The sequence below is a fragment of the Cervus elaphus genome, chromosome 16 (genome assembly GCF_910594005.1).
Source record: "Cervus elaphus chromosome 16, mCerEla1.1, whole genome shotgun sequence".
Classification (NCBI taxonomy): domain Eukaryota; kingdom Metazoa; phylum Chordata; class Mammalia; order Artiodactyla; family Cervidae; genus Cervus; species Cervus elaphus.
In genome coordinates, this window is record NC_057830.1 from 28,713,969 (window position 1) to 28,735,743 (window position 21,775).

Below are 21,775 nucleotides of genomic sequence, written 5' to 3' on the forward strand. Positions count from 1 at the left end.
GCTCAGGGAGATGAGGACAAGGAAGGCTAGTTACCGAGGAAGGACGTAGTTACATGATTAGATCAATGCAGGTCAGCCGACCTGTGGGCCAAATCTGGTCCTCCATCTGTTTTTGTGTAGTCTAAGAGATAAGAATGGCTTTTATATTTTTAAACTTTTGAAAACAGTAAAAAATTTAATATTTTGTGGCATGTGACAATTATGTGAAATTCAAATCTCAGTGTCCATTTGCTTGTATGTTACCTATGACTACATACATGGGGTAATTGTGATTGGAACTGTATGACTGGTCAGTCAGTCAGTCAGTTCAGTCGCTCAGTCATGTCCAACTCTTTGCGATCCCATGAATTGCAGCACGCAAGGCCTCCCTGTCCATCACAAACTCCCAGAGTTTACTCAAACTCATGCCCATCGAGTCGGTGATGCCATTCAGCCATCTCATCCTCTGTCGTCCCCTTCTCCTCCTGCCCCCAATCCCTCCCAGCATCAGGGTCTTTTCCAACGAGTCAACTCTTCGCATGAGGTGGCCAAAGTATTGGAGTTTCAGCTTCAGCATCAGTCCTTCCAATGAACACCCAGGACTGATCTCCTTTAAGATGGACTGGTTGGATCTCCTTGCAGTCCAAGGGACTCTCAAGAGTCTTCTCCAACATCACAGTTCAAAAGCATCAGTTCTTCGGCCTCAGCTTTCTTCACAGTCCAACTCTCACATCCATACATGACTCCTGAAAAATCCATAGCCTTGAACAGATGGACCTTTGTTGGCAAAGTAATGTCTCTGCTTTTTAATATGCTGTCTGGGTTGCTCATAACTTTCCTTCCAAGGAGTAAGCATCTTTTAATTTCATGGCTGCAATCACCATCTGCAGTGATTTTGGAGCCCCCAAAAATAAAGTCTGACACTGCTTCCACTGTCTCTCCACCTATTTCCCATGAGGTGATGGGACCAGATGCCATGATCTTAGTTTTCTGAATGTTAAGCTTTAAGCCAACTTTTTCACTCTCCTCTTCCCCTTTCATCAAGAGGCTTTTTAGTTCCTCTTCACTTTCTGCCATAAGGGTGCTGTCATCTGCATATCTGAGGTTATTGATGTTACTCCTGGCAATCTTGATTCCAGCTTGTGCTTCTTCCAGCCCAGCGTTTCTCATGATGTACTCTGCATATAAGTTAAATAAGCAGGGTGACGATATACAGCCTTGACGTACTCCTTTTCCTATTTGGAACCAGTCTGTTGTTCCATGTCCAGTTCTAACTGTTGCTTCTTGACCTGCATACAGGTTTCTCAAGAGGCAGGTCAGGTGGTCTGGTATTCCCATCTCTTGAAGAATTTTCCACAGTTTATTGTGATCCACACAGTCAAAGGCTTTGGCGTAGTCAATAAAGCAGAAATATATGTTTTTCTGGAACTCTCTTGCTTTTTCGATGATCCAGCGGGTGTTGGAATTTGATCTCTGGTTCCTCTGCCTTTTCTAAAACCAGCTTGAACATCTGGAAGTTCTCGGTTCACGTATTGCTGAAGCCTGGCTTGGAGAATTTTGAGCATTATCTAGTAAGAGTGTAAGTGTGTGAGATGAGTGCAATTGTGCGGTAGTTTGAGCATTCTTTGGGATTGCCTTTCTTAGGGATTGGAATGAAAATTGACTTTTTCCAGTCTTGTGGCCACTGCTGAGTTTTCCAAATATGCTGGCATATTGCATGCAGCACTTTCACAGCATCATCTTTCAGGATTTGAAATAGCTCAACTGGAATTCCACCACATCCATTAGCTTTGTTCATAGTGATGCTTTCTAAGGTCACTTGACTTCACATTCCAGGATGTCTGGTTCTAGGTGAGTGATCACACCATTGTGATTATCTGGGTCATGAAGATCTTTTTTGTACAGTTCTTCTGTGTATTCTTGCCACGTCTTCTTAATCTCTTCTGCTTCTGTTAGGTCCATACCATTTCTGTCCTTTATTGTGTCCATTTTTGCATGAAATGTTCCCTTGGTATCTCTAATTTTCTTGAAGAGATCTCTAGTCTTTCCCATTCTGTTGTTTTCCTCTATTTCTTTGCATTGATCGCTGAGGAAGGTTTTCTTATCTCTCCTGGCTATTCTTTGGAACTCCGCATTCAAATGGGAATATCTTTCCTTTTCTCCTTTGCTTTTCACTTCTCTTCGTTTCACAGCTATTTGTAAGGGCTCCTCAGACAACCATTTTGCATTTTTGCATTTCTTTTCCATGGGGATGGTCTTGATCCCTGTCTCCTGTACAATGTCACAAACCTCCGCCCATAGTTCATCAGACTCTTTATCAGATCTAGTCCCTTAAATCTATTTCTCACTTCCACTGTATAATCATAAGGGATTTGATTTAGGTCATACCTGAATGGTCTAGTGGTTTTCCCTACTTCCTTCAGTTTAAGTCTGAATTTGGCAATAAGGAGTTCATGATCTGAGCCACAGTCAGCTCCCGGTCTGGTTTTTGCTGACTGTATATAGTTTCTCCATCTTTGGCTGCAAAGAATATAATCAATCTGATTTCAGTGTTGACCATCTGGTGATGTTCATGTATAGAGTCTTCTCTTGTGTTGTTGGAAGAGGGTGTTTGCTATGACCAGTGTGTTCTCTTGGCAAAACTCTATTAGCCTTTGCCCTGCTTCATTCCGTACTCCAAGGCCAAATTTGCCTGTTACTCCAGGTGTTTCTTGATGTCCTACTTTTGCATTCCAGTTACCTATAATACAAAGGACATCTTTTTTGGGTGTTAGTTCTAAAAAGTCTAATAGGTCTTCATAGAACCGTTCAACTTCAGCTTCTTCAGCATTACTGGTTGGGGCATAGACTGGTAAATCCTCAAATATCTGTTATCTGGCTCTTTACAGAAAATAGTTTGCCAATGCCTGGCATATACCACTGAGGGCTGAGGGTGCAAGCAGAGAGGCCAGTAGGAGGTTCTTGCAATTATCCAGGTAGAGATGATGGTGACTTCAACCAGAGTTCAGCAGAGACAGTGATGAGGGGTGGTTGGACTGCTGATGTATTTTGATGGTGGAGGCTGTAGAACTCATTGATAAATCCCACAGAGCGTGTGAAGGAAAGAAAGACTCTTGGGAGATGACTAAGCTTGTGCTATGAGCATTGAGTAAATTACACTTTACTGAGATGGGGAAGCTCGGGGAGGGGAGGTGGGGAGCAGAGATTTTTGTGGGGGAGGAGGCAAGAGTTCAGGCGGTCATGTCAGAGTCCTGTCTTGGTGGTGACAATGGGTGTTTTCTTCATGTTTACCTAATTCAGCTCTGTTAGTTGCAAGGATCTAAAACTAGCTATAATTATGAAAATTTCCTGTACACTCACATGGAACTGAAAGTCACCTGTATGTTTGATAGACCAAGAAATTGAGGTTAACCTAAGAGATATCACATGGGTTGCAGTTCACAAGAGCACTTTCTTGCAGCTGAGAAAGCTCACAGGCAGAGCCCCAGGTGCCATGGGTGCAGAGGAGAAGCTGAGTGCAAAGGGAAAGTGAGTTACCAGTGAGACACCAAGAGCATCAGGTCAAACCTCATAGTCACAGTAATGTAAAAGCCTGAAATGAGCACCTCTTGGGGTGCCTCTAGCCTTTGGGAAGGTCTGGTTCACCCCAGGGCCAGTTCCAACCTACAGTCAAGGAGATTTCTCAAAACCAGAGGGAGTTTTCAAAAAAAAAACCCAAAGGAATAGTTGCCATATTTGGCCTTTACAGACTCAATTTAAGATCATTTTGTAACTAGAGCTAAAACGGTTTTATCCTAAATTGCTACAAGCATTTTCAATTTATATAGCTTCAACATCTGTTTTATTAGAAACAACATGTATTTTCTTTTCATGGCTAATGAAAGGGGAAAGCATCACTTCATTTGCTGTGGACAATGGCAAAAATCTTCTAGGATATGGACCAAAAGCTAGAATGACTACCATTTGTGCTAATAGCAATATAAGGATTAAAATGCAGCCTAGTGGATAGAGCTGAATTGCCATAAGAGGATTTAGTAGGCAAAAAATACCTGTTGATGTAGAAGCAACTTTAATGGGTAGCAAGTCTGACATTTGACTTTAATTTGTAGATGTCTGAAAGACAGAACAAATTCCACGAACTCACACTTCCTTATCATTCTAGAAACTGCTCAAATCCATCTACAGTTAGCTATATGGGAAAAAAAACAGTCTATATAGAAGGTTGAACAAATAAATGTGAACTTCAGCATCACATTAGTTGTTAGGAAAACACACACACAAGCTCACACACACACACACACACACACACAGAGAAGTTCATTCACAGAACTGTGATACTGTGATTTATACTAAGAAAGATATATTTGATCTTTGTCCTATTCTTGGCTCACAGTTTCTAAAACTCTTAGAATTTCCTGAGAGAGCAATTGGAGCATCTTTTGTTTCAATATTTGAACGTCTGTCCTCAGTTCCTGAAGTTGCTTCAAAATAGTAATGATGAAAGGGGTGTCCAGTTACTTATAGACCCCTCTCAAACCACATCCAAGTTTGTTGATGAGGTGACTTCTGCAAAGGTCCTGGGTAACCTAAGGATGGGGTCTGGCTGCCAGGGGAAGCAACAATCATTAGAGGATTACCACCTCCAGTGTGGGGAGAGGGGCTAGAGGTTGAATTCAACCACCAATAACCAATGTTTTAATCAATCATGCCTATTTACAGAAGCCTCCATTAAAAAACCCCCAAATTCAAAGAATTTCTGGATTGGTGAACACATAGAAATTCTGGAGAGTAGTACCCCAGAGAGGACAAGGAAGCTTCATATCCTTTCCCACATCTTTATGCATCTCTTGCATCTGACTGTTCCTGAGTTATAGCTGCCTATAATATACCAATAATCTAGTTAATATTTTCCTGAGTTCTGTGAGTTGCTCTGGAAAATTAATGAAACCCAAGAAGAGGGTCATGGGAACCTCTGACCTTTATAACTGGTCAGTCAGAAGCACAGATGACTGTCTGGCCTTGGGATTAGCATCTGAAGGGGACAAGGTCTGGCTGGTGGGACTGAGCCCTTAACCTGTGTGATCTGATGTTCTCTTCTGGTAGAGTGTGTCAGAATGAAATTAAATTGTAGGACACCCAGCTGATATTGAAGAATTGCTTGGCGTAGGGTAAAACCACACACATTTGGAATATAGAAGTCTTCAGAGTATTATGCGTAGTATAAAGGAAAACAATAGAACTTTTCCTTTACAAGAACCAAATGGCTCTAAATACCACATACGATGCCAATTTCAGTTCCTTATTAATTGAGACAACAAGATAATATCTTGTGGGGGAAATCTTTGGAGTGTTTGAGGTTCAACCAATATCACCCACTCACCTTGACAGCTGGAGCATCCTGACTGCTAGGAGTGGCTGGAGATCCAAGACCAGTGCCATTCTCCAAATGGTCCATTCTCCAAAGGTCCCCCCACTTTACATGGAGGAGGTTGTGTGGGGAAAGGCAGGCAGTGCAGGGAAGGGTACTGGATGGTCACAGCTGGCCCACAAGGCATGTCCAGGGAGCTAATACAGGTCAGAGCCCTGACGGGGATCCCATTGCTTTGTTTCTATCAAGAGTGGTGATTTGGGGGTGGGTGGGTAGGCTGCCGTTACTCAGGCACAATGATAGGGGCTCCAGCAGAACCGAGAGGCTGCAAAGGTGGGCAGCTGCTGGCCGTGGGACAGGCCAGGAGTCCTGTGCCAATGCTTCTCTGAGGACAAGAGAGCTGAGATATGAGGCCACAGTAGACTTTGTCCCACAGAAGCTGTGGGACAGAGTGGGGAGGAGATGCCTGTGCTGACGAGGCAGCTCCTGAAGGCTTGAGTCAGGGAAGTTTGGAGGAGCTGCTTGGAGCTAGCAAGCAGAGGCGTTTTGCAGCACTTGTAATGGTTGAGGTGATTGTTCTACCACATACTCAACTTCCAAAACCTCACAAGAAAAAAATTCTGCAAGGATACACCTCTCAAATCCTGTCCTCACATCTCAGGTCCAAGTCGGCACCCAGTGTCAGCAGGACAGATTTTGCTATCACCCAACTCACTGGCCATAAGCCACAGTTTTCCTGACCGCCTTGGTCCACCCCTTCTACAAGAGCAAGACCATTCCTTCAAAGGGATGTTAGCTTCGTGAAGGCTGGACATCCTTTTGTTCAGTATTTATTGGCTTTCCAGATATTTGTGAATTGTCTAAGTCTGCTTACCATTTTTTTGTCAATTTCCTGGTGACATGCTTGTTTCTTCATATTGATTTGTAAAGGGTTTTTTTTTTTTTTTTTAGAAGTTAGCAAGAAGAAACACTGATCTGTCATAACTGTTGCAAATAATTCTTTTAGCTTTTCATTGCTAAACATTTCTGTAGCATTTTATGAATGCAGAATTTTGTATTTTTATGAAGTGGTAGCCAACGTCTTTAGTGTTACTATTTATATGGGATCAGTTGAATATCCACCTGTATTTTTCTAGTTCATTTAGGTTTTTATTTTACAAATTTACCTCTGAACAATCCGGAACGTATTTTGGTGTGAGGTAGAAAATTTAACAGTTTTCCACAGGTAGTTAGCTAGTAGTACTTGTTGTTGCTCAGTGGCTCAGTCATGTCTGACTCTTTGTGACCCCATGGACTGCAGCACACCAGGCTTCCCTGTCCTTCATCATCTCCCAGAGTGTGCTCAAACTCTTGTCCATTGAGTCAGTGATGCCATACAACCATCTCATCCTCTGTCATTCCCTTCTCCTCCTGCCTTCAGTCTTTCCCAGCATCAGGGTCTTTTCCAATGAGTCAGCTCTTCGCATCAGGTGGCCAAAGTACTGGCGCTTCAGCTTCAGCAGTGTCAGCCGTCAGTTACTGAATAATCCATCCTTACTGATTTGTCAACAAGGTAGAGAATTTTATTTCCCCAAATGTCCATGAATTTTTCATTGATGTGAGAAAAAGTCTCCATTTCCAAAGAATTGCAATGTGTTTTGTCCATGGGGAGCAAGGGATGATAAGAAAGTGTAGAAATTCTAGGTGCTGTGGCCACCTCAGAGAGGTCTAGGTTGGGGGGCAGGTGAGAAGTCCTAGTGACCTCTGATGTAGCCCATTATGGTGTGGGGTGGAAGGGAAGAGAGATGCTGAAGGAGAGCGCATGGACACAATGAGGAATCTGTGTGGCTGACCGAAAGGAGAGACATTTGGTAGCTACTTCCCTGGTGGCTCAGATGGTAAAGCATCTGCCTACAATGCAGGAGACCCAGGTTCAATTCCTGTGTCGGGAAGATCTCCTGGAGAAGGAAATGGCAACCCACTCCAGTGTTCTTGCCTGGGAAATCCCATGGACGGTGGAACCTGGTAGGCTACAGTCCATGGGGTCACAAAGAGTCAGACATGACTGAGCAACTTCACTTTCACGTGAGCATTGAAGTTTGGGACGGGGAAATACTTCTAGAGAAGATCTTTGGGAAGTTTTCTAAAGATGAAGCTCTTTAAGAAAATCTAGAGTAAAATTTGTATCATTCTGCAAAATTTATTAAATGTATAGCATGGGATATATATTTGAATAACCTTTGGGATGGTACTTCATTTGTAGATACATTATTTATATATCATTTGTCCTAGGATGTATCAAATTCTTAAATATTCTAGAATCTCATTCTGAGGTTTATATTCTGTTCTATCTTTGTACTAGCTCTTACTGCTTGGAATAATACAGAAATTCTCATCATTTTTTCAGTTTCTCTGGTCCAACCTGTGAAGAGAATATGTCCGCCGTGAATGATAAATAATCTAGCATATGATAGAATCTAACCCCTAGAAAAATGATGAAATTCATAGCTGGAAAAGAATAGCTGGTGTGCCAGGTAAGAGAAGAGGAACTCTTTCTTCCCTGTTACCGTGTTGGTCTGAGTAGAACAGCAGTTGCTGTGGTGACGGAGATGCCTGGCTGTCAGCTCCATCAGGCCTCCTATAAGCATCTAGGGGTGGGAAGCAGGGTTTCTGTGAGCAAGGGGCAGAATACTGAACACTGACAAGTGAAGGAATGATGATGGGATGGCAATACAGACACAAGTCTCAGGGAAGTCCCCTGGGGCTGAAATTTGGGACAAGGAAGGAAAAGTTGTATCTTTTTATTACCATCAATATAAGACTCAAAGAATGACCCTTCATATGGACTTAGAATATTTGAATCTGGTGTTTCCTATTATTCCTTTTATTTTAGACTCTCATTTTGCACAGGACTTTTATTAGGCAATCTTTGAAAAGATTCAAAGTCAATTTAAAATCTGAGTTTAAGAAAAAATATTACAGTAGTAAATATTAAAAAGGGTTCAATAAAAGCACTCTTTTTATGCTAATTAATATCAAAAGCATCATCATATTTTTTGTGGGACAGGAGGCGTATGTTATTTTATTGTATAGATAGTCAATGATTTATTGAACTTGCCCTCTAATTACAAACAATTTATTTTTTCTAATGTTTGTTATTTCAAACAGAGCTGGATTAAACATTTTTGTTTATAAATTAAATCATATGAATCACAAGCTTTAAAATTATTACTGGCTCCCTGTTGCCCTTGGGATAATACATCCTCTTAAATATGGCATGTGAAACTCTTTACAACCCAGCCCTAAGGCTTCCCAGGTGGTGAAGTGGTAAAGAATGTGGCCAATGCAGGAGATGAAGAAGACTGGGGTTCGATCCCTGGGTCGGGAAGATCCTCTGGAGAAGGAAATGGCAACCCACTCCAGTGTTCTTGCCTGGGAAATCCTATCGACAGAGGAGCCTGGTGGGCTACAGTCCATGGCATTGCAAACAGTTAGACACAACTGAGTGATTGAGCATGCATGCATGCAGTCTCCTTTGGAGTCTCCTCTGAAGCCAGCTCTACGCCCCCAGGTCCTCAAGACTCAGTTCAAATGTCTCCTCCTTTGTAAAACCTTTCCCATCTTTCCCCAGTTCAAGTGACATTTCCTTGCTCTGAGAAGTTACAGCATTTTATTCCTACATCTATGAAAACAAGTATATCATAATGATTTCTCAGGGTAGCTGTCTTTCTCTGTAGAGTTGAGTTTCTGAGGTTGTAAGTGTTTTCCTTCCTATGGTATATCCAGCCTACTGCCTGCCTCCTGCTGTAGTGTCTGACACAGAAAACTGTTGCTCAAGAAATGTTGAAAGAATGTTTGATTATTTGGTGGAATTCTGTTGGATCACTGATACTTTTAAGTTTAAATTATTTCTTGAGCTTGAAGTGATGGGATGTCATGCACTTTTCAAAAAGTCAGTAGACAGAGAGGACAAGATTACCAAAATCCTCTGGAGAGTTCTCTGCCCTGGGACGCAGTAATAATCCCCTCACAGCTGCCATTTCCAAGATTCCCTAGCCATGGCTTGGTGGGTCTAGAACTGGAGGTATGAGAGGGTGTGCCAGAAGGGAAAGGAAAGAACAGAAGTCTTTCTATGAGATCAGTCCCAGGTTCACCCCTGAACAGTTTCCTAGATAGCAGAATCCAAAGTCTAGGCTCTCTAGGTAATGGCTAGACTCTCTAGAATGGCTCTCTAGGTAATCCCTTTCTGAGCCCTGGAATGTCACTTGGAAGAAGGATTACCTGGTGGGAGGAGAGCAGCACTTGGGAGCCCTGAATTAGGAATGGAAATGTTTTTAAGAAATTGGAAACATGGATAGACAAGGACCTTCAAGTCCAGCAGAGCACCTGGTCAACCAGACCACGAGGCCAAGCCTTCAAACACGTGGCTGTAAATTGAAGAATTTGCCTTTCAATAACCTGAGTTCAATGACTTCAGAACTTTGAGGTAATCCATAATAAGAAATGTATTTTACACTGTAAACCAACACAAGCGTATAAAAGTAGGCATGACTAAACAACATTCTCATATTTGTTTTAATGTATTCAGCATATTTTGATATTTTAAATTCTATGTCACTGTTTTTTGTTTGTTTGTTTAATGCTAGTCATGAACCATTGCATTGATTTTAGGACCTGCAGTATGAAAATCAGTGCCCAAGGATAGCTGAAAAAAGGAAGTAAAGTGAAGTGTTAAGTTGTTCAGTTGTGTCTGATTCTTTGCAACCCCACAAAGTATAGCCCTCCAGGCTTTTCTGTCCATGGGGTTCTCCAGGCAAGAATATTGGAGTGTATTGCCATTCCCTTCTCCAGAAGATCTTTCCTACCCAGGGATCGAACCCGAGTCTCCTGCATTATAGGCAGACTCTTTACCATTTGAGCTATAGGGAGGAAAGGAGAATATCTTAATTTCTTGAAATTAGGAGAGGAATGCTCAAATGCCAAAAGTGAGGTTCTTACCCAGGAGGATTGTCATGTGTGCCATTACCATTCAACTTAAGTAGGTGATGAAGGCTTGGGGTCCTCAATTTTGTTAGGGAAATACCAGCCATCACCTGTTAAGTATTAATTATGTGTTGGGAAGAGACAAAGAGATTAAAAGGGAGAGAGTGAGCATGTAAGTGTGTGCTTGAGAAGTAGAAAATCCATTTCAAAATGTGCCTTTGCCCTTGGGCAATCATATGTGGAATGGCTAATGCTGCTGGAAGAAGATGTAAAAGACACAGAAGAATGTTCAAAGAGACTTTTTGGAAAAAAAAGTACTCATACTTACCTTTTGGGGAACCGCACAAAATCAGAGTCTACTAAGTGAATTAATCTGGAGATTGAAGCTCATTCTTGCCCTAGAAAAATGAAAGGCTTATAGGTAAGAGCTAAGCAGACAGCACGAACTTTTTAATAATATGAAGTTCACAAATATTTTTTCTCCCACTCTTGGGAAAGTAGAAGGAAATAAATTAGAGGCACATGCCAGGACCTTCAACCTTCCTGCCTCCCACCAACTTCTAGAACAACTAAACATCAAGCCTCCCTTAGTGGTTTCCTCTTTGTGTGAACGTGCATGAGTGATGGGAAAGAGATATACTTGAGGCCAGTACATTTTTAACTCCCTGGGAGGTATTTTTTATCTAAACATGCCTTCATTTGGGCCTTCAAAGATGAAATAATGAAGCAACTTTCACTGAGTGCCATATCTTATTCTATCATCGACTTTTTATAGACTTGAACACTTACATCAATTAACACCTTTTAACTCTGGACAAACTCCTCCTCTGGGAACAGTTCTATCCTAAAGAAAATGCAGATATGGGAGTTGTGCTTTCATTCTGGGCTTAAACGCTATTCTCCACTCAAAACAGCAACCATAGAATTTGCTGTGGGGAGAGAATATGCCACTCCCAGGGGCAAGTGTGAAAAAAAAATATTTTTTTTTTACATTAAGTTATTTCTTTTTGAAACCCCCATTCTACCACATGGCAGAAGTTTAACCTTAATAAATTCAAAATAAATCCCTTTGAGCATTTTCTGTCTCCCATTTCTCTCCTAGATTGCACCTTATGTTCTGGACGCCTGACATTTGCCACGGTGGTCATATCCTGCCATCCCCTGAGGTGTGGACTTGCCCGCCTGCCCCTGGCTCACGGGCCTCACTGCCAGCCCTACCACATGCCCTCAGCCGAACGATGAGTCCTTGGAGGTCTGTCGTGTCCCGCTCTCTCCCACATCTGTTCCTTTTTGGTGTTATGGGAATATTCAACTACTCTCCACTGAAGTGGAAATTCTCATGAGATCCCAGGAAAACATACTTGAAGCTCCAGGATGTGGTATGCTAACAGTCTGATTTCCTTGAAAATATGTGAAATGTAATAAGCAAGGAATACACTACTTTCTTAGGCACCACGTCAGTGCGGTTACCTCGGGACAACAAGGGCCTTAGGACAAGGAAATCACTGTGCTGTCTTCTCCTGCCCCTCCTGCACCCCTTCCACCTTCTCCACAGGCTGTGTGTGCCCTGGGAGACTCTACAGAATCTTCGTGTGGGCCTCTCTGCCCTCTGGCTCCAGTGTGGTGCAGCCGGAGCAAGGCCCTGGCAGTAGATCAAAGAGCAGGAGGAGGAGGGAGTGGGGTGTTGAGTTTCCTGGCTCCTTTCCTTCTGAGTCACAGGTGAGCAGAGACTGTATTCCTTTCCCCAAAGCCATGGGGCTGTTGGGTGGCCATCTCCTGCAGACACAGACACAGTGATGGTACAGCTGTCTCTGGGCTCCAGTAACTACTCCCTACCCAGCCCTTTAGGCCTAGAGATGGTCATGGCCCCCCAAAGCATCACCATCTTTTGTTGGCTTCTCTATACCCTGCCCACTCACTACTTTGTAAATAGTTCCTTCCCTGAACTCTCCCTACGTATCCTGCTTGCCTTTGCCATCTGTTTTCTGCTGGGACCTGACTGAATCAGTTGGTTTTTCAGATATTAACCAGTAGGAACACCCTTCTGCCTCTAGTTATAGAGTAAGATTTCTTGGATTGGAGTGAGTTGGTTATAAAATGCAACAGAGAGACTGTTCACGGTCTACGGTATTTTACCAACCACATCCATCCCTGTGGCTTCCATATTTGTAGCTTTTACAAAAGGGACCACCTTGCCCTCAGTCCTTGATGAGGAGGCAGCCTTAGGTGGCCATTTCTTTCCCCATGTGTCTCTGCCCTGCCCACTACCCTCTTATCCCCATCTGTCTCCCCAGAGCTCAAAGTCCTCATACCTGGGCCAAGGACAGTAAGCTTATAGGTTGGCCAGCAACCTGTGCCAATCTTATTTGAAAAGATGAACAAGACTTATCAGTGCCTTCCTTCCAAAAAAAAGTAAGTCAGAAAAAGTTAAAGGGATAAAATGATTAGTAGCTGTGCTTGAAGTGGAGAAGTGAAGCGAGTCATCAGGCAGAATCAAGTTGGCAGGTAGAGGAGGCCACCAGGGGTCCTGCCAAGTGAGGGTTATAAGGAAAGTTGGGGCTGTGATAAGCAGATGCTAGAAGGGAGAAGGAAGCTACTTATACTAGAAGAAGATGATGCTCACGGGGGAAGTTGGAGGAAACAGTGACTGCACTGATCCAGGCAATAGCAGGACCCTTGAGAACAGAGCCTTCTGAGTGTCCCAGAATGTTTTTTTAGAAGAAACAGGGTGGGCCTCTGAACTGCATCTCATGAAGCCTGAGTTTGCCTTGTAAGAGTATTGTTTTTACCTAGAGGTTATGTGTCTTTAGGGGAGCTTGAGAGGAGCTGATGGGCTTTCTGGTGGGCCTTGGGGATGGTCCCTGAGAACCTCCAATTCTTCATGCTCCCACAGCTTTGGATCCTGTCTGAACACCTATCCTTGTCCCAGGGTTCCTGGGAGATTGCCGAGCAGGGTCGTTAAGAGCAAGGTCTCTGGAGCCAGCCTGTCTGGTTTCTATCCCAAATTTGCCACTTATTAGCTACGTGGCCTCTGGGCAAACGGCTAAGTTCTCTGTCTCTGTTTTCTCATCTGTAAAATGAGGATAATAATTGTACCCCTCTCACAAGGTCATTGCCAGTGTTAAATGAGTTAATAGGTAGGACAGTGGTTGACACATGGTGTTTCCTAAAATTGTTATTCATGTTTCTTTCACAACCGACCAGACTCCCTTTGCTCATCAGATGGTACTGTGTGTGTGGTGTGGTAGACGTGGGGGTGCAGTGGGTGGTGGTGGAACACAGAGGCTTCAGCATCAGCCCTCCAGGTTCACACCTCCTTTAGCAGCTCCATGACTCTGAAACTTACCACATTCTCAGTTTACCCACCTGTGAAATTGGAATAATAATCCTAATACCCACCTTGAAAAGTTGTTGCAGGAGCCCATTGCATGTTCATAGGCAGGACTGAGCAGTGTCTGATAACAGTAAACACGGAGGAAAACTGAAGTGTTGTTACCAATCAGGTTAGTGTATGTGAACCTCTTTCCTAATGCAGTCTATCTAAAACAGGACTTTTTCATTTACCTAGAGCTCTGTACTCTGGGTAAAGCTCTGTACTCTAGGTGAAATACTCTAGGGCTTCCCTGGTGACGCAGGTGGTAAAGAATCTGCCTGCAATGCAGAAGACCTGGTTCAATCCCTAGGTTGGGAGACTGAACTGGAGATTCTCTGGAGAAGGGAATGGCAACCCACTCCAGTATTCTTGCCTGGAGAATTCCATGGATAGAGGAGCCTAGCAGACTATAGTCCACAGGGTTGCAAAGAGTCGGACACAACTGAGTGACTAATGCTTCTTTCTGTACTCTAAGATGTATCTTCATCTTTGCACTGGTTCTAATGGTGAGCTTACACTCATACCTATCCTCCAAAATTCAGAAAACTTATCTAAGATAGCCTTGATTTCAATTTCTAGATATTTTCAAACTCTAAAGCAAAGGAATATATTGATTGGAACCTAGAGTTGAACACATGTAATCTTGGCCAGCTTATTGAACATCTGTTGGCCTTGATCTAGGAACTAGTATCATAAAGATGAATAAGATCTTACCCCTGACCATAAGGAATGTATAGTTTAGGGAGAGAAATGGGCATGTGAGTAGTAGGTCCCCTACAATATGATGCTTCATCTGGAAGAGAAATTCTCAGAGGGGCAGTGATACTTCAGAGGAAAGAGCAATTAACTCTGCCCACAGACAGAGGCGGGAGCAGCCCCAGGCTTTAATATATCACATTTGAATTGGGTCTTGAAGGATGCATGGGAATTCAGCAGGAAGAATAAGAGAGTGGAAATGTAGGTAATGCACTACAGGAGAAGGAATAATGTGTTCCCAGACCTGAAGCTGTTTGGAAAGAGGTAGGGGGAGAAACGGAATTGGGAGGGAGAGGAGATGAAGTTGGGTCAGAGCCAGATGGAGAAGGGCCTTGTAGGCACTGCAAAGAAATTTGGACCCCATCTGCAAGCACTGGAGGTATGGCGGTGGGTGGGGGGTGGGGGGAGTGTCAGCTTTTAAGGAAAACATGACCACTTTCTTGTTTCACTCTGGCAATGACTGGAGCAGGAGAGGAAGGTAAGAAAAGCAGGTATATATAGTTACCACATGCTCAGTCATGTCTAATTCTTTGTGACCCTTTGGACTGTAGCCAGCCAGGCTCCTCTGTCCATGGGATTCTCCAGACAAGAATACTGGAGTGGGTTGCCATTTCCTCCTCCGGGGGACTGACCCAGGGATCGAACCCATGTCTCCTTTGACTCCTGCATTGCAGGTAGATTCTTTACCACTGAGCCATTGGGGAAGTAAAGTAGGTACACTGTGTAAAAAGACCCAGTCCCGGCACACCTGAAGGGTGTATGTAGAGAAGCACAGAACTTTTTAAAGGCATGTTTGGAAGCCAATCAAATCTAAACTCTGTGTCTCCTGTAACTAAGAATCCTCTTTGGACAGGTAGAGTTAAGGGAAGTGTTTGCAGGAGGAAGAGAGAGAAGGGTGGGTTGAAGCCTTCATTCCACAGCCTTTCTTGGGTCAGAAGCACCATTACCACTTGTGATTTCCAAGCACCCTGCAAGCAGGTGATGATTAACCCAATCCAAGTTCAAAGACACCCACCACAACAGCAGTAAGACAAACTCTTGGGTTTCCTTTCTCAATTTCAGGCTTTTGGCTACTGGGCGTGAATCTTTTTTTTACTGTCCCTGTTAAGACCATTTTTTTGTTGTTGTTAAGACCATTTCTTATGAGTTGATGGGTGAGCTGAGGTCTGGGAAGCCATGGTGGCAGGGTGGGGGAGCTCTGGGGCCGAAAGGAAAGCCACGAGAAGGCAGGTCTGCTGGGCTTCCACAAAGTCAGAAGAAGCATGGGGCGGCATGTTTGTTGGTAGAAGGTGGTCTCAGCCAGGTTCTGCTCCCTCTGCTTGGGTTCATGAGGAACCCTGCAAAAGGGACCTGCAGTTAGCAACAAGTGACTCTGGCTGGTGAACACAATAAAATTCCAGAGGAAGGGGTGACATCCCTCGGGTCCCTGCCCGGGTGCAGAGTTTGACTGCATTTCCACCATAAGAAGGGCTCCCAGGTGCTGCCTAGAGGAACTTGGACATGCTCACTCCTTTTTTCCTTTATTCTTCAAATACATTATAGGAAACACCACATGAATTTTTTAAGAAAAAAAAAAAAAACAACCATGAACCATACTTTACTTTTGTGATGAGCTCTTTATAAAGTCAGATACTAGCAGCTCTTGTTGCCCTGGCAATCTAATTTCAAGAGACCCAGAGACCCTTAGGACTTTTTTTGTTTTTCCTTTTCCATGCATCTATACACCAGTTATCCACCTAAGACCTACCAGGTCACTTTGTAATTCCTGAGTTGCAGACAGCCTTTTCAAATTGGAAACAGCGTACAACCAGCAAAATGGACCCCACATTCAGCTTTGGACCTCTCCCCGAGGTCCCACATCGGTACCACACACACACATCTGCGTCCCCATATTACAGCTGCATCAACAGAGGCTCGCGGTTAAGGGATGGCCCAGGATCGCCCAGTGAGGCCCCGTCTGAGCCAAGAATAAGATCTGGGCCTCCTGACTCTCGCTCTATTCCCTTAATGCTCTCTGCCCTTATAAGGTGATTAAATGGTTCTTTTTTCTCCTGAAAAAGCGAGTGGTGGGGGGTAGTGGTGGGAAGTGGGGAGGGGGAGAGTAAAAGGGGCAAAATTAATTTGAATGCAACTATTTTGCCCAAGTCTCAGAACACTGTAGTTCTTTTATTCGTTTGGAAGAAGTGGGTATACAGAACAGCTTTGTTTTTCAATTCATTAACTTCCACAGAAAAAGGCCATCCTTTCTGTTTATACTAAAGGAACTGGATGTCGGAGCCATCGCCATGTGTGTGGTGTAAATAAGAAAGGCCACCAATGGAGATCCGCCCCTTTCATGATGAGAAAATAAAAGTTAGTTACTTGGGTTCCAGGGGAAGTTTCTTACTTACCAGATGTCAGCCTTTATTTTTTGTTTTCAAGAAGTAGGTAAAATAACTGTGGTTTTACAATTCATTCCCTTTAATTTTTTTAGAGCCCCGGTGACTTCTAAAGCACTTCTATAGACATAAATGCTTTAATGGAACAGGAAGGCATCCAGAAAATGCACTGTAGATGAGAGACATCCAGGGAACAAAGTACTCCGGGTGATCATGGGATAATTACATTCTGCAGCCTTGAGCGCGGAGCTGGTTGTCAGTAATTCCTCTATCAAGATAACCAGGCCCCCAAGGAGTTCTGCTAATGCTGTTGCAACATTTCAATGATAAAGGAATGTGGTATTTTTGTATGTCTGTTGCAAGAAGATAAATCTAGTTGTGCACATTGACCAGGGGTGACAAGAGGATATTGGTAACAAATCTGGACTCTTCACATGTTCCATCTGTACCATTTGCTTCAGTTCACGTTCTTTAGCACTTTTGCCCCAAACTACAGTTCTTGACAAGGCTCACAGTGAATGTGGTGGGGTTGCTCATTTCATAGGTCCAGACTCTCTAAAAACAAAACTCTCAACTACACTGTTTATTATTCATCTCCAGTTATACTTGCATGATTAAAATATAAAGCAAAGAAAACATTTTAGTAATGTCAGTGCTGACCTTTGAACTTGTGCTTTGCTCCATCATGTGTTGTTTGATTTACAAGGAAGTGACAGTTTGTTTCTGTCTCAAGCTTATAATTTTAACCCAAGTCCAGGAATGACCTCGAGACACAGGCCAACTTCTGGCAATGAGTGGTGGGTCAGGGACTCAGAGAAACGGCTGCATTTCCAAACAGTAACACAGGCAGCTTTGATGGGCCTAACCTTACAGGCTGGAAGTTCAGAGACTGCCACGGTTGATTATAGTTTGGAATAAATCCATCAGTCACCTGAGCACCAAGATAGCACACCACCTAGATGAGTGTGAACCTAAGGAATGAACCTCCTCCCTTCACGTCTTAACAATTCCACTCCCTACACTCTGTCATTTCCAGTCTTGCCCTGGCGGCTCTGAGCCAACTAGATGCTGATCAAGTGACGTGGACCCTTGTTAACGTCTGTGTGTATGTGTGTTTGTTAGTCACTCAGTCGTGTCTGACTCTTTGTGACCCCACGAACTGTAGCCTGCCAGGTTCCTCCGTTCATGGAATTCTCCAGGCAAGAATACTGGAGTGGATTGCCATTCCCTTCGCCAGAGGATCTTCCCGACCCAGGGATAGAACCCTGGTCTCCTGCATCACAGGCAGATTCTTTACCACTTGAGCTACAGGGAAGACTTTTTAAGGTGGTTAAGGGACAAATGCTAGAAAAACCTGGCTGGGGAAGCCCATCTTATTGTTTTGTGATTCTTCACTTTGATCCCAGACAGGAAGATTGAAGCCTCATTAGCAGCCAGCACCCTTAGGACTGAGGCTTTGACAGTTGATAATGCCCCCAAGAACAGAGTCTCTTGGCCAGTGGTGCTCAGCATTAACCACTGTACCCAGAAAGCATCCCTGTGCCTATCCCCCACAGCCAGTCCTCACCAAGACCCCTCTGTTCTACCTCTACTGTCCATCCCCATCCACCGTCTGCCCCTGCACTGGGAACCTCCTCTCCCTCCCACCCTACAGCCAGACAACCCCATGCAGCAGACAGCCAGAAGACCCTTCTGAAACATAAATCAGATGGAGCCAGCCCTCCAATTAGAATCTTTGAATGATTTCCTATTGTGCCTAAAACAAAATTTTCAAGAAGACTTCTAAAGCGTCTGATATTCTGAGTCCTCTCCAGTTTCCCAGCTCGGCCACAGGCCTCTCTCCCTTGACTACATGCCAGGTCTACAATGCTGACCTGTGTTCAGCTGCTGGACCATGGCAGAGCCCAGCTCTCCAGGATGCCTGGATTTGCATACACTGTGCTCTCTGCTCGGAAGGCTCTTCCTAGTATTTCTATGCTTGGATGACACCTACTCATCAATCAAGTTCCAGCTGAGAGTCCCTTTTCAAGAGCAGTATTTTTTAAACACTCCCTGCTCTCTCAAACAGATTTTTATCGACTCCAGTAGTTCTTTATCCCTTTCATAATACTTCTCACAGCTAATCACTTATACTTTTGAATCATTATTAGATTAATACCTGTCTCTCCCTATGGGTCCCCTGGAGAAGGAAATGGCACCCCACTCCAGTATTCTTGCCTCGAAAATCCCATGGACAAAGGAGCCTGGTGGGCTACAGTCCATGGGGTTATAAAGAGTCAGACACAACTGAGCAACTGAGAACACCCCCTATGGGTAGATGCTTCTCAATATCTATCATCCTCTAATTTAAAAAAAAAAAGAACCCTAACTTTTATCTGGGCACTATGTTATTGTTGTTGTCTAGTCACTAAGTTGTGTCTGAGCTCTTTTGTGATCTCACTGACTGTAGCCCACCAGGCTCTTCTATCTACATTGTTACCCACCTATATAGTCTATGTTTCCCACTCTCTGATGTAGCTAGATGTGGGCGGGTAACTAAATTCTGGCCAGTGACATGTACCCTTCCCCTTCTATTTTCCTTTTTGCTGATCAAAATGCAGATGTGATGGCTAAAGCTTGGGTAGCAACCTTGGACCATGACCAGGCTTAGAAACTTGCAACAGAAAGAAAAGAGCCTGGGTCCCTGAGGATACCAAAATGACTTCCATACCAGCCTGGACTTGTCAAATTTCAATCTCCTTCAATTTGATAGAAATAAACTTCCATTTTATTTAAGCTATTTTTCTTGTTATTGACCTGTATTGAATGAATACTTACAGAAAAAATGAATGCAGCTTACTTTAAAGAAGAGAAGAGTGAGTCCATCTCATGTCTTCTCTGGGGAAAGGAGGGGGAGTACAGGCAAGGTGCAGGTTCAGTTTTGTGTCTTTCATGTGGCATGAATTTTGAATCTGTTTATCATCTTTTCATAGTTTCACATATCTTTGGCAATGGTTTCTCTTCTTTGATTTTCTCTTCAATCTTTTCAAAGATTGAAGGCAGGAGGAGAAGGAGACGACAGAGGACGAGATGGTTGGATGGCATCACCGACTCAGTGGACTTGAATTTGAGTAAACTCCGGGAATTGGTGATGGACAGGAAGGCCTGATGTGCTGCAGTCCATGGGGTCGCAAAGAGTCGGACACGACTGAGCAACTGAACTGAACTGAACTGAACCCTGCTTGCAAATTAGGTCACAAAATTTAAAGAGCCAGCTTTTTAAAATTCACATGAATTAAGATTCTGACATCTGTGTTATATGTGAGTATGCTTCAAATATAGCTTCACCACATGAAGAAGTGAATTTGCAAACAGAACACCTCATGTGTGATGTGCCCTGTAGATCACGCATCTCAATAAGATCCTCACAACCCAGTGAGGAGACAAGTCCACAAGCTCATGTTGGCTCAGAGACAAATGCTTAAGGTAAATCTGAAGTCAGTATAACAGACTACCACACATAGGCTTCTTAAATTAATTTCTGAAACCAATAAGAAAAAAAGATCTAATGTTCTAGATGTTTACATACATTACCAGTTAGCAAACTGTGACCTGTATGACCTGTGGACCAAACCCAGGCAGCTCTCTATATGTGTAAAGAAATTTTTTTGGAACACAGTCACTCACAACCAATTGCTCATGTATTATCTGTGGCTTCTTTTAGATTTTAATACAAAGAACTGCAGCAGAGACCACATGGCCCACAAAGCCAAAAATATTGCTACCTGGCCCGTCACAGGAAAACTTTGCTGATCTCTAGTTTATGTGATAGGGACACATCTTTCTCAGCCACTTTTTTCTTTTTTTTTTAATTGCTCTAATTGTGAAAAACTCGAATGTTCTCTAGGAAGTCCACCTCATTGTCCCAAATGAGCTTCCGAGGTCCTACCAGTCTGTCTTTGGCACTTTTGGATTTTAGTGCTCTGCTCTGTGAGGGCCTCCACTTTTGCTGTATGTGGTGCCTCTCTAGCGCCTCTGTGCAAAGACATAGGCAAGTTGGTTTCAGCATTTCTGAGGCTGGGCGTTCACCATCCACACTCCACAGTGAGGGGCTTCTCCCCATGTCTCCTTAGGACCACGTCACTCCTTCCCACCGGCTCCCCATGAAGGTGGAAGTTCTTTGCTGAGACGTGGTGGCTCAGATGGTAAAGAATCTGCCCGAAATGCAGGAGTGCCGAGTTCAAGTCCTGGGTCGGGAAGATCCCCTGGAGAAGGAAATGGCAACCCACTCCAGGATTCCTGCCTGGAGAATCCCAAGGACAGAGTAGCCTGGTGGGCTACAATCCATGGGGTCGCAAAGAGTCGGACACGACTGACTGACACTTTCACTTTCAAGTTGCGTCAACCCCCTGAAGGTGCCCTCAGGGATAGAGTCCCTCTCCAGCCACAAGGCTCCTCCCCTCCCTGTGGGGACCCCAAGTGCCAGCACCCCAGACCGGGGGAGGTTCCTGTGGACCCTCTTCTTTCCCACTGTCTTCCGTCTCATTCTCAACACACACTGCCTGTGAACTCTGCCTGCAGCTGGCGTCCCCTTTCCTGTTCCCTCTTCAGGGAAGCGGGGTGAGTTCTGGACCCAATGCCTGAGGCTGGGGTGTGGGGTGGGGAGAGTTCCAATGCAGCCGGCAGCTATTCATCTCCTAAAGTGTCTGAATCAGACACACCTCATCACCATCAAGTTTTCTTTCCTTCTAAGCGTGTCCACCCAGCACACCATTACAAATTAGTGTTAATAAGATACTTATATTTCTCTCTTCAGCGCATCTTTCAAGTAGCACCTTCGTATCCTAAGGAAATATTTTCTCCTTCCTGTCCTGAGATACACCCCTAAGTGTCCCCACAGTAACAGGGAACCAGAGGAAGCTTTAGGTCTCCCAGGTCCCTCCTGCCACAGGGACCTAGCCTCTTCTTTAAAGTAGCTTG

General features: G+C 43.9%; 1 long non-coding RNA gene and 1 other non-coding gene across 3 annotated transcripts in view; both read left to right on the plus strand.

The window, feature by feature from the left end:
* Positions 1 to 19,445, plus strand: part of LOC122710211 — a 38,007-nt gene extending 18,562 nt beyond the window's left edge. For both annotated transcript variants that reach the window (XR_006345854.1, XR_006345853.1), the window contains exons 2-4: positions 7,734 to 7,860; positions 11,412 to 11,688; positions 19,417 to 19,445. This is a non-coding gene — a long non-coding RNA (uncharacterized LOC122710211). The remainder of the gene's footprint in view (positions 1 to 7,733; positions 7,861 to 11,411; positions 11,689 to 19,416) is intronic.
* On the plus strand, positions 7,207 to 7,279 carry TRNAC-ACA. The gene has a single exon. It is a non-coding gene; the product is annotated as a tRNA-Cys (tRNA).
* Positions 19,446 to 21,775: the final 2,330 nt, after the last annotated feature.